The following is a 15914-nucleotide window of genomic DNA, read 5'->3' as shown; positions in this document are numbered from 1 at the left end:
CTGTACTCTCTCTCTCTCCCTTTCTCAAAATAAATAAATAAACTTTAAAAAATGATGGAGAAAGGAAGGCAAGGCATGGGAATAAAAACTCCTAAATCTTTCTAGGTATCCACTTTTTTTTTTTTTTTTGGCTTGAAGAAATTAGAGTTTATACTAGTGAAATCTGATGACCAGCTTTCTTCTGAGTTTACTTTTCAGTGGCAAACCATCCACCCTCCTTCATCATCACTGCCCTGCCCTTCTCTCTCCCTACTTTTTTGTTGGTCTAGGGGTCACAAGGCTGGAAAACTATAGCTCCTGGGCCAAATTCATTTCATTTGGTATGCATGGGAGCTAAGAGGATTTTTCTATTTTAAAAAGGTTGTTGCAAAAACACCAGAAACAAAGAAGAAGGGATCCTTAAAGCCTGAAATATCATCTACTATCCTGTCTCAGACCTGAGTTTCTGGATCTGCTTTATCTGGACCAGGACTTGGTGTGAATGAGTCTAGAGGCATCCTGAAGGTCCATATTTGTGAAGACTCAGACTCCCACATTTGGAATGCAAGAGCAGGAGTCTTGGATGGGATCAAACTGAAGCCCCAGAAATCTAGATCTTGCCAGAGCTTCTCCTTCTGCTTCCCAAAGAACAGTGCAGGCACCTCCAGCAACAAAAGTATGTGTACCTAGGAGAGGCCTGCCTCCTTCTGAGGCTTGTGGGGGCAGTACTTCCAGCCAAGTAGGCCCAGACAGGGCCCAGGGCAGCAGAGATGCCCAGCTCCTAAGGTGGGGTCTGCCCCACCACCCTCATCTGGACGCATCTCCGAGAAGCAGCACACATATTTTGGGTTCTAGGAGCAAGCAGGTGAGCATATCCAGGACCCATGGTGGGTGTGGACCAGGCTAGCAGGGATTATAAAGTAAGTACAGAGTGTGGCTATCATGCAGTAGTGGGAACAAGGTCCCCAGCCAGGAGAAGATGAGGACCAGGAAGGGTTGCAAGTGGCTAATGGACATCTCTCTGTGTATTAGGTCACCCCAGTGAACCCCTGTATTGCCTAGGTCTGTGGGTAATCAGTCCCCCAGGAGCAGTCATTGGTGGGGTCAGGCTCAAGTCCAAAGTTTGGCAGGAAAAGCAGGACTGAATGGCTAGGGCTTGGTCCACACTATGCTTAAAATTCCACAGTCCATCATAGCCTTGACCAGAAGACCACTGACTGCCTCCCTGAGTTCCTGGGAGCTGGAGAACATCCCCGACCACCACCAGGATTAGCAATGTGGAGTAGGGAACTGTCGGGGTATGCAGAGAAGCAGGCCAGGCAAGCTTCCTACATGAGGCTCTTTTTACAGAGTAGGCTGTGACACCCAAATATAAGCTCAGCTATCCTTGCCAGCACCATGTGCTATGAACACAGGACACTAGCACAGAGCATGTCCCAGCTCTGCCCTCTCAGGTCCTAGGGAGATGGGATTTGGTGGAATGGCAGGTCACTACCCTGCTTCTAGAAGCAGCAGGAAGCTGCAATTGGCCACAGGTTGCCCCCAAGGCAGAGAGTTCTCAGGGCTCTCCAGAAGCCCATGGCATCCCCTGTTTGCGATTGGTTTCCAGAAGCAGACCTTGGAATGAAGATTCCAAGTAACTTATTTTATTTTATTGTTTTTTAATGTTTATTTATTTTCGAGAAAGGGAGGGAGAGAGACACAGTGTGAGTAGGGGAGGGGCAGAAAGAAAGGGAGACACAGAATCCAAAGCAGGCTCCAGACTCTGAGCTGTGAGCACAGAGCCCCATGCAGGGGCTCGAACTCACAAGCCGTGAAGTCATGACCTGAGCTGAAGTCGGACGTTCAACCTACTGAGCCACTCAGACACCTCTGCAAGTAACCTATTTTAAAAGTGATCCCATGAGAACCCTCTTGCACTGTTGGTAGGAATGCAAACTGGTGCAGCCACTCTGGAAAGCAGTGTGGAGTTTCCTCAGAAAATTAAAAATAGACCTACCCTATGACCCAGCAATAGCACTTCCAGGAATTTACCCAAGGGATACAGGAGTACTGATGCATAGGGGCACTTGTATCCCAATGTTTATAGCAGCACTCTCAACAATAGCCAAATTATGGAAAGAGCCTAAATGTCCATCAACTGATGAATGGATAAAGCAATAGTGGTTTATATACACAATGGAGTACTACATGGCAATGAGAAAGAACGAAATATGGCCCTTTGTAGCAACGTGGATGGAACTGGAGAGTGTGATGCTAAGTGAAATAAGCCATACAGAGAAAGACAGATACCATATGTTTTCACTCTTATGTGGATCCTGAGAAACTTAACAGAAACCCATGGAGGAGGGGAAGGAAAAAAAAAAAAAGAGGTTAGAGTGGGAGAGAGCCAAAGCATAAGAGACTCTTAAAAACTGGGAACAAACTGAGGGTTGATGGGGGGTGGGAGGGAGGGGAGGGTGGGTGATGGGTATTGAGGAGGGCACCTTTTGGGATGAGCACTGGGTGTTGTATGGAAACCAATTTGACAATAAATTTCATATATTGAAAAAATAAAAATAAAATAAAATAAAAAATAAAAGTGTTCCCATGAGAGAATAATCAGAGAATGGGAAACAGGAAGGGGAGGGATTCTGCACAGTCCCAGCCTCAGTCTCATTCTCTAGGGAGTCCCTCATTCCTGGGAGAGTCCTTCCTAGAGGCAGGGCAGGGAGCTGGGCTTTCCTTTCCTGCCCTCAGTCCCTCCATGTGGCTGCCCCAGAGGGATGTCAGCTCCCAGATTCCTGTGCTGTCAGAGCTTCTGGGCAAAGCCATTCAGTGCCAAAGGGCAGACTTCCTTCTCTGAAGGAAGCAGGCCAGGGCCTATAAGAAGGAAGCACATTCCTGGGGCATGAGATGGAGGCTGGGGGTGCCAATCCACGGGAATCTGGGCAGGGCACCAGTAGGGCTGCCCCATTCCAGAGCTTTTAAAGAGGAACCCAACCCTGAGTCCCATGTGAAAAGCACACCGCTGTGGTAGTGCCACCAAGAACCATGAGTTCTGCATAATTAGAATGCTTTATTCTGAGGCCAGGCCCTGTGTAGTCAGACCACAGGGTGAGGATGGGGACTGGCAAGGGAGAGGAATGGCAGTGTGGGCGCACGTGGGATAGGCCTGCCAGCTCAAGTCCCCCTTCTTATCCCACCACACCCTGTTCCCTGACACATGGTGTGTAGCCACTCAGGTGGGAACCACCTGGAACCTTAGGCGCATACCCTAATCCCCTCCCATGGAGCAGAAAGTAGGAGGTCCCAGCCAGCAGGGGTGCCAGAGAGCATGTCCCCTGTCACACAAGTCCTACTGTGATCAAGAGAGCAGAGTCAAGAATTAAGTCTGAAATGGGGGACTGAGAGACAAGGTGGCTAGAGAAGATGGCCTGGAGAGGGCCTGAGCGTGTGTCAGGACTGCGACACAAAGCTGAAGGAGAAAGGGATGGGAAAGAGGACAAGATGGGTGGGGAAAGTGAGCATCAGAAAGGATTTGGGGGTAAATACTGGACCCTTGAAGTAAGATGATGGCAAAATTCCTAACCAGGTGAGCACCACTTCACTAAAAGGGACAAAATACTGCCTTATTTTCTGGATATAAATATTTATTAAATACTTTATTTCTGAGAGAAAGTTGAAAATTTGAAAACTTTTATACTTTCCTGCTTGACATTGAATTTTACAACAAAATCTCTTATTGAGATACATACATAGATAGATGATAGACCTAGAGAAAAAAAATTGAAGCTGTTTTAAAGTGCATTTGATTTTGTGCACATGTCTTAACGCCTGGCACAATGTTTGCCTGGCACATCAACCCCAGCAAGATGAAAGATTTGTCTTTTCAGACAGTCTTTAGGAATTCAAGCTGGTATTATATTATGTCAAAGAAGATCTAGGGGCACCTGGGTGACTCAGTTGGGTAAGCATCCAGCTTCAGCTCAGGTCATGGTATCTCATGGTTCATGAGTTTGAGCCCCACATCGGACTTGTTGCTGTCAGCACAGAGCCCACTTAGGACCTTCTGTCCCCTTCTCTCTGCCCCTTCCCTGCTTGTACTCTCTCTCTCAAAAATAAATAAATCTAAAAAAATAAAAGATCTAAAGCTGAAAAAAATACTTTGAAATCATAAAGCAATCTGCATACAAAGCTTCATACAGCAAGCCTGTCAAGGTGAGTGATAAAAGACCTTGGAGTTCAGCTTCTTTCTGGAATGTTGTGAAAAATGTAAGTCGTTCATCAACAGAAGTAGAAGTCCTCCATTCCTCAGGAACCTGACTCATCTTCTCACTCAAATAGGAGAGCATGCTTGCACCTCTGTCAACTAATCCAAGGGCATTTCATAGTACATATATTTCTTATTAGGAGATTGGGGGTTCATTGTAAGAAAGAGACTGAAGACTACATGCTTCCCTCTGGGTTGGAGGTGGAAACAAGAGAATCATCTAAGTTTCCTTTAAGTCTAGCGTCTATGAATTTGAAATTCAGATCTGAATATATTCTGCTCCCTTCAAAAACTCCAAATGGTGCTCCTGTGTGATTCACTCGCACATTGAAATATCCAGTCTCAAACCCTCCCCACGATTGTTATATTTTCAACTGCCTCATAGATATTCCCACCTACAGTACCTGTGGCACTTCAGTCTCAGAAATGTTTAAAACCTAACTCATTCTCCTTCTCTTCCCCTGTTCCCTCTCCCTCATAAACAATTGCTCCTGATTTCCAGTTGCTGTTTATAGGAGCACTATTTTCTTGGGAATTTTTCTCCTTGATGTCCTACAGCTTAAATACTATGATGTTATGAAGTAAATACTTAAATAACATGATGTAAAGTCAGTACATAAACACAAACGTATTCATAACAAAATAAGGAGGAAATTCTCATAGTAGTTACTGTTCTCATTAATGTAACTGGTAATGTGGTCATAGCTGGTATTCATAATTAGCTTCTTCTATTCCATATTCCCTTTGCCTTCAGTAAGCACCTCATCAGGTTGTGGTTCTTTACCTGGTGGGGGTACCCAAATATTCATTCCTGAAGCATCTGGACCATTAGTATCCTGCCTGGATTGGGTTGTTGTAGTTTTTCAATGATCTTAATCACAGGGCATGGTAATACTAAATGATGCCCTACAGGATTTCCTGTATTCCAGACATACTCTTCCTCACCTCCATTGTGGAGTATAGTCCCCTTGGTAGCAAACAACTACTTTCTTTACCTGTTGATTCAGAGGCATGAGGAGCCCAAAATGGCCTGGCAGCAATCTTAATTTCCAATTCAATGAGTCTCCTGCTGGAATCATCCTTCCCTTTGGAACTAAGGCCTCTAGATCAGTAGAGCAGAAGCTTACAGGAACAGGAAGCAAAACTTTTGCTGGTGGGTCTCTGGGTGTTGATAGCAATTGGTGCCATTATTCTTATTTCCACACCTCATTCCTGGACTCATGAATCCTGGCTATGGGAGAAACAACACCATACATTGAATGTTGATTCAGAGACTATAGAGCCTCCTAACATATCTTACCACCCCACCTGCACTGTAACTGAGTCTTCAAAAGGACATTCCACAGTTCTATCAAGCCAGCTGTTTTAGGACAGTGGGAATGGTAAGACCAGTGAACTGATTCTGTGAGTACAAGCCCCTTGGCTCACTTCACTTACCATGAAATGATTCCTTGATCAGAAACAAGGCTGTTTACTATACCTTGGTGCTGGATAAAGCATTCTGTAAGACCATGGATAATAGTTTTGGCAGAAGCATTGCATCCAAGGAAGGCAAATCGTATTGTAACAGCACTCCAACAGGTCTTATATGTTAACTTGCTTCAAGGTAGGCACTCTTTGCTTGCTGACCTAAACCCCATAGTTTATAGCAGAATCAACCTACTTCCCTTCAGAGCCTGCAGACCCCTGGCCTTGAGGAAGGAAGGACTAGACTTTCTGGAAGATAAGGCCTTACCGCACTCGAAAACAGCCACCACTGACCATGGTATCCTCAGTAAGAGACATCTGGGTGTCTTGATTCCTAGTACAGGCAGTGGGAATCTGGACTTCCTTGCCAGGACATGGCTTGCTGGCTGCAGGGGCATCCTTTACTGAGAGACACCTGGGAGCCTTGATTACTGGCAGAACAGAGGATTCTGGAGGCCTTGCAAGGACAAATGATTAACCCCTGAGCATCAGTTTTTCCTGCATGTAGCCCGCTCCCCCATTTTCTCTCTTTTCCACTGGTTCCTCTGGATAGGGAAGACAGTCTTGGGACATGAGTCCACCATCTTCCCAGGTTGCCAGCTTCCTGAATAAAGCAACTTTTCCTTTTTCATCATCACCTGTCTCTTGAGTATTGACTTTGGAGCAGCAAGCAGGCCAAACTTGATTTCAGAACTGGTCCTTTGTCCTGCAACAATATCTGGAGTAAGTGTCTGTTCCAGTGGGAACAAAATGCTGCCCCTTTCATGGTGGAAGTGGCCTAATTAACCTATACCTGATTCATCACCCTGGGGAATGGTGCAGACCTAGGACTCTGGACTGGTCTCTGCTGCTGGCAGATAAGACACTCAGCAGTGCCCATAGCCAGACTTGGGGAATGAAAGCCCATATTGGTGATCCCACATATAACCTCCACCCTGCTACCATGGCCACTTTGTTCACAAACCTACTGGGCAATGACAAGGGTGGCTGGGGAGAGAGGCTGACTGACATCCACAGAACAAGTCATCCTACTCACTTGATTATCACTGAGGTCACTGAGCATTCTCACAAGATACAGATATCTTCACATTATTTGCCCACTGAGAAAGGCCTATCCACATATACCATGCCCAAATTTCTTTGTCACCAATTTTCCAACATATTCCTTCCAAGTCCTTGACCATCAGCCAAACAATTGGCCATAGCCTACAAATCAGTATATAATTACACATCTGGTCATTTCTGCATCAAAGTGAACAATGAGGTTCATTGCTTGAAGTCATACTTCAAAGATGCCCCATAAAGGGGCTATAGCATGCAACTTCTATGTTCACATGGACCCTGCATATCCTGCAGAAGCATCTGTAAAGCAGGCCTGAGTCTTCTCTTCCTCTGTTGACTGATGGTAGAAACTCCCTATGAGGCCACAGGTGTAGGCTGGGAGAGAGAAGGCCATGTAGCAGGAGCCGGACCATGGGTATTGGAGCCACTTCATGTAACTTACTTGTGCCCAAGGGCCTGCTTGGGTTTGATCATGTATATACCACCTCCATCTGATTATGGAGTGCTGCTGTGCACACCCAGCTTTATAATTTGGTGGGTCAGGTAACACCCAATTCCTGATGGGCAGCTCAGGCCACACGACAACTTGGCGGCTCAGGGTTAAGTGTTCAGTCTCTACTAAGACCCAGTAATAGGCCAAGAGTTGTTTCTTAAGATGAGTAGTTATTTGAAGAGCTTGGCAAGGCTTTAATCCAAAATCCCAAGGGCTGCATTTCACCTGTAGGAGTCCATCAGATGCTCTGAACAGCATCCTTCTCTGCCACTGCCATTCCAAGCACTGTTGGATCTGCTGGGTCACATGGCCCAAGTGACAGAGCACCTTGCACAGTAGTCTGGACCTGCTGCAGAGCCTTCTCTTGTTCTGGGCCCCACTCAAAACTAGCATATTTGTCGGGTCACTCAGTAAATGGGTCAGAGTAGCACACCCAAATGGGGAATATGTTGCCAACAAATCCAAAGAGGCATCCTAGGCACTGGGACTTTTGGTTGTGGGAAGGGCTAGGTGCAACAACTTATTCTTCACCTTAGAATGGTTTCTCAACATGCCCTGCACCACTGAGCCCCTAAGAATTTCACTGAGGTAGGAGGCCACTGAATTTTTGTTGGATTTATTTCACACCCTGTGACATGCCAATATGTCTAGTGTCCAATAAGCCTAGTGCTCAATAGTTCCAATCAGCATAATATCAACAACGTAATTGATCAGCGTGATATCTTGTGGAACGGAAAGGTGATCAATTATGACATAGAGCTGGAGAGCTGATGTACCCCAGAGGTTGGACAGTGAAGGTGTATTGCCAGCCTTGCCCACTGAAATCTAAAGTGCTGGTGGTCTCTATGAACAAATATGGAGAAAAAAGCATTGGCATGGTCAATAGCTGCATACCAGGTACCAGCAATGCATTAATTTGCTCAAGCAAGGAGACCACATCTGGTACAGAGGCTGCAATTAGAGTTAATACCTGGTTGAACTTACAATAATCCACATCATTCTCCAAGCTCTATCTGTCTTCAGCACAACCCAAATAGGAGAGTTGAATGGGGATGTAGTGGGACTGCATCCCTCCAGTCCTTGATGGTGACATTAATCTCTACAGTGTCTCCAGGAATGTGGCATTGTTTTAGGTTTACTATTTTCCTGGGTGGAGGCAGTTCCAGTGGCTTCCACTCAGCCTTTCCCATCACAATAGCCCTCACTCTACAGGTGGGCTCTACTCTACACTCAACCATGAGGGTGGATTCTGCCAGCTGCTGAATATGTGTATTTCTATTATGCACTCCAGAGCTGGGTAAATAACCACAGGATAGGTTTGAGGACCCACTGGACTCACTACAAGACAGACTTGAGCTAAAACTCCATTGATCACCTGACCTACTGATCACCTAAGCCCCTACTCTGACTAAGGGACCATGGTGATATTTGGGGTCTCCTGGAGCCAGTGTCCATTCAGAGCCAGTGTCCAGTAGTCCTTAACAGGTCTGATTATCTCCCTTTCCCAAGTGCACAGTTATCCTGGTAAATAGCTGTAGGTTCCTTTGGGGAGGGAGAGAGAAAGATTAACAGTATGTTTTTGATAGTTTACCAGGGTCTCTCCTCAAGAGGACCTGGCCTTCCTTCATCCTATGAGATTCTACGTCTGTAAACTGACTCCTGTCTCAGAATTGAGTGAGGAGCCTTAACGATCTGTTTTGATGAGTGAGGTTAGACTTTGTTCACTTGACCTAGAACTTTTCTGCTTATACAGATCAAGTAAGAATTTAGCAGGCTTCCTATTTCACTTCTAGGGACACCACAATCAATGAGGCAATGTCGTAGGTCTGTACACATCAGAGTACTTGAGCACTGGTTTGACTCAGCTGTCCTTTACAGCGACCTCTTGCTCAACTATAGACCCCAACAGTTAAAACCAGAAATAGACAATACCGCTTAACTAAGGCTCTAACAGAAACACGTTGTGCTTATTCCTTATCTCACTTTCTTGAGACAGTGACAAGGACATTTTACAATGACTGGATCAGAAAAGCCCTGACAGCAACAGAATGCCTAGAAGACCACATCTGGCACGTGATCACATGCTTAACACACACTGACCCCCACTGGTGACCACGTACTCTCTGCCTGCTCTCTTGCACACACCCATCACCTACCCCCAGCCTCTCCTTATAAAACTCTAGATGCCCATCTTGCAGGTGGAGAGGTCAGTTGTTAAGGCTTGAGCCTGCCACCTCCCTCAACTGCTGGCACTTGAAATAAATTTTTCCCTTCCTCTTTTCCAAACCCTTGCCTTCTGAGTTATTGGCTTCTCTTGCTACAAGTTTATCCATGTTTGTTCAGCAACAGTGTTGGCAAACTCAGTCAGGTGCTATGCTTCCCATTTGTCCAGCCCCATTGGGATTTAAGCAGTTGGCCATGGCAGCATGCCAAGACTCACCTGTTTGTTTCCTGAATTAGTGGCTGTGATAGATGGATTGGTAACAACCATACCCACTTTGTCTCTGGTGGTTGAGTGCCATCCCTTGGCCCTGCCACCCCAGAATCTAACTACTCTCCTTGCATTAGGCTACCCAGTTCACAGACTGCAGGACCCACAGTGAGGTGGGGACTTACAGTCACCAAACTCCACAAGGATGCCAGGCTTCCCTCATAAATTTATTCCTCACAGCCGTGGTGGAAAGGATGCCTTTTGGACCCTCCCAGTGTGGCTGAATAGGTCCTAAATGACAAATCCACTCTAATATTCTGGTCTCCCTAAGCCTTTGAATGTCTTCCTCTACATTAAACCAATTCAGGCACAGTATTTCTCATTGGCTTAGAGTGGGCCATCTCTTGGGCCATGCTTCAGGCAACCACCCACACAGTGCAATGCTCCCTAACCCCCAGAGTTGCAACAGTAAATGCAGAATCTCTGCTTAGTGGGCCCTCATGCATGAATTTGGCTTAATTAAATTTTATATTCCTTCCACCATTACTCCTCACCCTTATATACGTTCCTACACATAGTCCCAGGATTTGGTTTTATAAATTAAAAAACTCAGTTCTTTGGAGTGCAATGCACCTTCTTATGAGTCACACTGTACCTCACCTTTAGGGATCTTCTGGGACTTGAGTCTAGGTATTGGTCTAGAATCAAAGAAGGTGCTAGAGTGAGTCCTGAGAAGAATCAGCAGTTTCTTACAAGGCAGTTGTCTCAGGAGAAGCCAGTACAGTCTCCTCAGGCAATGCAGGGTCAATCCCCACCAATGGAAGTGGAGAGACCATTCTACTGGCAATGAAGATTTATCAGAATTCAGGGGGCACTGAATACCCAGCTCCACAATGGTTTCTATACACACACCCATTCTAAATTTCAGTATCTCACTCCTCCCAGTCAATAACCTCACTTTAACAGTAGATACCCAATGAGCTGGGTATTCTATTTGTGTTCTAATAATTGCATTGTATTGTAATCCAGCCACTTGCAGGATAGCTTCTGGGTTTGGTTTTTGACATCTCAGCCCTGCAGATGTAAGAGATGAGGATCTCTTTCAGGCAAGACATAGAGGCTTTCAGATCACTTATGTGGCATTTTAGCAGGGAATTCAAGCTCCTGAGCTTGTCATTTTCATTCCTCATTTTGTCCAGCAATATCTGTGTCCAGTGATGTTGCAAGCAACCAGCCAATCTAATTACACTCACCAGTTTATAATGACAAATGTTTGAACATATCACATGCATGATAACCCAGATCTTTGCTTCTCCCAAGTGCTTGATTAGGAGTATCCAATGGTGATATTTCACATATCTCTACTGCTAAATCATGCCAAAGGATGTTCTCTTTACTACCGGAAATAGTATCATTAGTGTCTTTAAATCTTATCATATTAGAGAACCAATTCCAGGAACTCCCAGAACCAATTTGGAAAATTCATCCTTAAGATTCTATTCCTCCAGAACCACTCTTTGTACCAAAATCTTGTTAGAATTCTCCAGAGAAACAGAACCAGTATATGTATTAAAGAATTGACTCATACAATTATGGAGACTTGCAGAGCCAATGTCCCAGTTCCAAGCCCCTCAGTCAGGAGAATTCTTTCTTAATCAAGGGAAGTCAGTCTTTTGTTCTATTCAGGCCTTCAACTGAGTGGATGAGGCCCACTCACATGGTGGATGGCAATCTGCTGTACTCAGTCTACCAACTTAAATGTTAATCTCATCACAAAAACACAGAAAATAATATTTGACTGAACATCTGAGCACTTTATGGTTCAGTCAAGTTGACACATAAAATTAATCATAATAAGCATCTAGGTTTAAACATTGAAGTCATGTATTCTTAACATCTCACTCTCTAGTAATCCCCATGTTAGTCATATGCTGGGTCCAGTAATGTCCACTTCTGCTGACCTTCTCTTTCCCACTCTCCCTTCTGCTTCAGTAGCACATACCCCTTGCCTAGGCTCCTAGAGCAACCTAGTAATAACCTTGTAAGTTTGCTCCCAGCTTCTACTCTTGTTTCTTCAGCCCATTTTATAGTCTAGTTCATATGGTTCTTAAAAGGCAGCTCTGAGTACGTCATTCTACTGCTTCAGCAGTAATCCACTGACTGTCAAACTAACCATACACTCTTTGTCATGAGAAACTAAAAAAGTCACCATAGTATATCTCCATTTCTCTACCCATCTGGTCTATACCAGTGGTTCTCAGGATCCTTACACACTCTTAAAAAATTTTTGAGAATCCCAAATAGATTTTACTTATGTGGTTTATATCTAGCAATATTTTCCATATTACAAATTAAAACAGAAATTTTTAAAACACAAGAATAATTCATATTAATTCCATCATCCCATCTGTCATCAAAACAATGGCATTCTCACAGATAATATAGCTCTGGAAAACCCCACTGTACAATCCTGAGAGAATGAGTGTGTAAAAGGCAAACATCGTTTATTATTATGGAAACTTTTGACCTGAAGATCCCCTGAAAGAGTCTCAGGGGTCAACATGGATTCCCAAAGCACATGTTGGGAAATTGCTGCTCACTGTTCAAGTCAAACAGGACTAGTCTCTGTTCCCCAGACAGATCTCACACACACACCCAAGATCCTCATCTTTAATGAGGCTGTTTCCTCAGTCTGAGTCCTATCTGCCCCACTAACTCTAATCTATATAACAAGGCTTTTTCTTCTCCTTTGAAAGAGGAACTTACATGTCATCTCCTTTGTGAGATTTTTCATGATGGGCCACCACCATTTGTGTGTGTGTGTATCTGTGTGTGTGTGTAAGTTTCCTTCTGCAGACTCTTCAGAGTATTTTATTTATGTCTCTTCTATGGTACTTATAGAATTTTCCCTTTCATTATTGCTGTTTATGTATTGATTTTATTTCTTCTTGTACACATACATTGTTCTCACCTTTCCAACACTAATTCCCCCTTCCACTATTACCATCTCAGTTTTGCTTTGACAAACTTCTCCTCCCCAAATGTATATAATTTCATGGAATTAGCCATAAAGGAACCCCACCTTTTTCTGGCCAAAGGGTGAAAATATGAGCCAAACTAGGTCAGTCAGATACTTAGCCCTGGAATTTTAATTATGAGCAGACACTGAATTTATTTGGGGCTCACTCAACTTGAGAGAAGTGCCTTGAAGAGAGATTGCCCGTTGAGTACTCTTCCCACATTCCTAGGGCTGCTTCACTTACTGCCCTGGTTCTTCCTCTTTTCTTTCAGTTTTGTAGGCTACCCTGTATCTTTCAAATAAAATATTTTTGTGTCTAACTTAAGCATGGTCAGTTGCTATTATTTGTGAAAAAATAACTCTAGTAAGCTGGCCTCTGCCTCAATACACACACACACACACACACACACACACACGTCACAGACTTTGAGTGTGCAGTTCTTTCTTGTCCAGCAAGAGAGAGGATGCAGAATTGAATACAAGAAAGGCTAATATCCAGGAGGAGATAAGAGTCCTGAACAGGGGTTTTGTCTTTCCCTTTTGATGACCCCTTTCCTCTATAAACTTTTGTTTCTTCTTTCTTTCTTTCTTTCTTTCTTTCTTTCTTTCTTTCTTTCTTTCTTTTTCTTCCTTAGAGAGAGAGAGAGAGTGAAAAAGAACACGCATGTCCATGCAAGCATGTGTGCAGGGGAGGAGCAGAGGAAGAGGGAGAAAATCTTTTTTTTTTTTAATGTTTATTTTGAGAGAGGAGAGTGTCATCTGGGGATGGGAAGAAAGAGAGGGATAGGGAGAATCCCAAGCAGGCTCTGCAGTATCAGCACAGAGGCCGACTCAGGGCTGGATCACATGAAACATGAGATCATGACCTGAACTGAAATCAAGTCAGACACTTGGCACTGGGCACCTGGGCACCAATAAATTTTTATTTCTAAGAAGATATTAAAATACATTTCAAACTAAATGTTTTACAGTGGCTTATATTTTTTCCCTGAAAAGACCTAATTTTGTCACATAAGCCACTAAATATTAAGCATGGAAACCTGTCATTAGAGTAAAAGATTTAGTTTTTTGATATGCCTTAATTATGCACTTTGTGAGTTTTAATTTAAAGAAAGCCACTGATACTGAAATCTTGAGGGCAGCTACATCTATGTATAAGCCTTAGTACATTTTCTGATGTTTTAAAAGAAGAAACACTGCCTTGATTATATGAACAATTCAGAAAGTACATTCAGCTTGTAGTGGTGAATTCTCTTAAGGAAATACATGAATTTTAAAAATTACTATTATACTGTTTTTAAATACTTACCTTATTTTAATGTTTAGTATTATCCCCTCCCTACTCATATATATTTAGGTATATATCCAAAATAAATGAAAAAGATTTGTTCACATAAGAACTTGCATATGAATGTTTATAGGAGCATTATTTATAAGAGTCAAAATGTCCATCAACTGATAAATGTCCATCAACTGATAAATGAATAAAGATGTGGTGTATACCTAAAATGAAATGCTATTTACAGTATGGCTGAACCTTGAAAAGACCACAAAATTAAAATTATAAGTTTAAGAATATTATGAAAGAATTCAGCCACTAACGGCCACATAGTGTATGATTCCATTTGTATGAAATATCCAGAATAGGCAAATTTTCAGATACATAAAGGAAATTAGTGGTTACCTAGGCTGGAGGAGGTATCTAAATGGTACAAGATCTCTTTGGGGTGATAAAAATGCTCTAAAATTGATGGTGGCACAAATCTGTGGACACTAAAGCCATTAAATTATACATTTTAAATCGGCAAATTTGTGGTACGTGAGTTATATCTAAACAAAACTGTTACATAAAGGAACCAAAAAGAACAGTGACATCACCTTGAAGGTGATAGCTGGCCGACTGTGTAGTGAAGAAGAATGGCAGCAGAGAACCCAGAGCTATAGGTAGGAGGAATTTACCAAAAGTGGCTTTTATTCTAAATTCAAGACTTTTCTCCTTATTCTATATACCAGAGTGAGCAAACTATGACGCACCACCTGTTTTTGTAAAGAAAATCTTATTGGAACACAACTATGGCCCATTGAGTATTGTCTGTAACTGCTTTCATGCTGCAATGGTGGAGCTGAGTAGTTGCAACTGACACCGTATGATTGGCAAACTCTAAAATATTCACTACTTCCTCCTTTACAGGAAAAGTTTGCTAACCCCTGATAGATATTATACAGGGTGAAGCCAGTGAGAGTTTTTTTAACATTTATTTATTTTTGAGAGACAGAGAATGAGCAGGGGAGGGACAGAGAGAGAGGGAGACACAGAATCCAAAGCAGGTTCCAGGCTGTCAGCACAGAGCCTGACGCTGGGCTTGAACCAACGAACTGTGAGATCATGACCTGAGCGGAAGTTGGACGCTCAACCAACTGAGCCACCCAGGCGCCTGGGGAAGTGAGAGTTTTTGAGAAGATAACTCTGCTTGCTGCTCAGAGAGTAGATTTGATGGAGGAGGAACAAGTAGATCCTTATTGTCCTAGACACAGACCCCCAGAATTCTGTCTACCGCTTCTTCCGCAAGCTGTCACCCTCTGCTTGAACCTCTGCTCATCTCTGTGCTCAGGGCTATACAATAGAAAGCATGGCCCAACACCACTTCCATTTGTCCTGATACTAAGGACACAGGCCCTTTCATTTGTTTGGTTGGTTGTTTTAATTGAGACCTAATTGACATAAAATTAGTTTCTGGTGTACAACATAATGATTCCATACGTATATATGGTGAAATAATCACAAGAAGTCTAGTTAACAACCATCACTACCCACAATTATAAATTTGTTTCTTATGTTGAGAATTTTTAAGATATACTCTCTTAGCAACTTTCAAATATGCAGTACAATATTATTAACTATAGTCACCATGATGTGCATTATATTCTAGGACTTATTTATTTCATAACTCGAAGTTTGTACCTTTTGACCACTTTCACCTTCACCCATTTTGCCCACCCCAAACCCCCCACCTCTGGCAACCACAAGTTTGTTCTCTGTATCTGTGAGTTCAGTTTGTTGGTTTTTGTTTTTTTTTAAGATCCCACACATAAGGGAGATACAGTGTTTGTATTTCTCCATTTTATTTCACTTAGCATAATAGCCTCAAGGTCCATCCATGTTGCCACAAATGACAGTATGTCCATTTTTATGGCTTAATAATATCCAGCA

Source organism: Panthera tigris, chromosome A3 (genome assembly GCF_018350195.1).
Source record: "Panthera tigris isolate Pti1 chromosome A3, P.tigris_Pti1_mat1.1, whole genome shotgun sequence".
Lineage (NCBI taxonomy): Eukaryota > Metazoa > Chordata > Mammalia > Carnivora > Felidae > Panthera > Panthera tigris.
The sequence above is the reverse complement of the archived record's forward strand: the minus strand, read 5'-3'. Positions refer to the sequence as shown.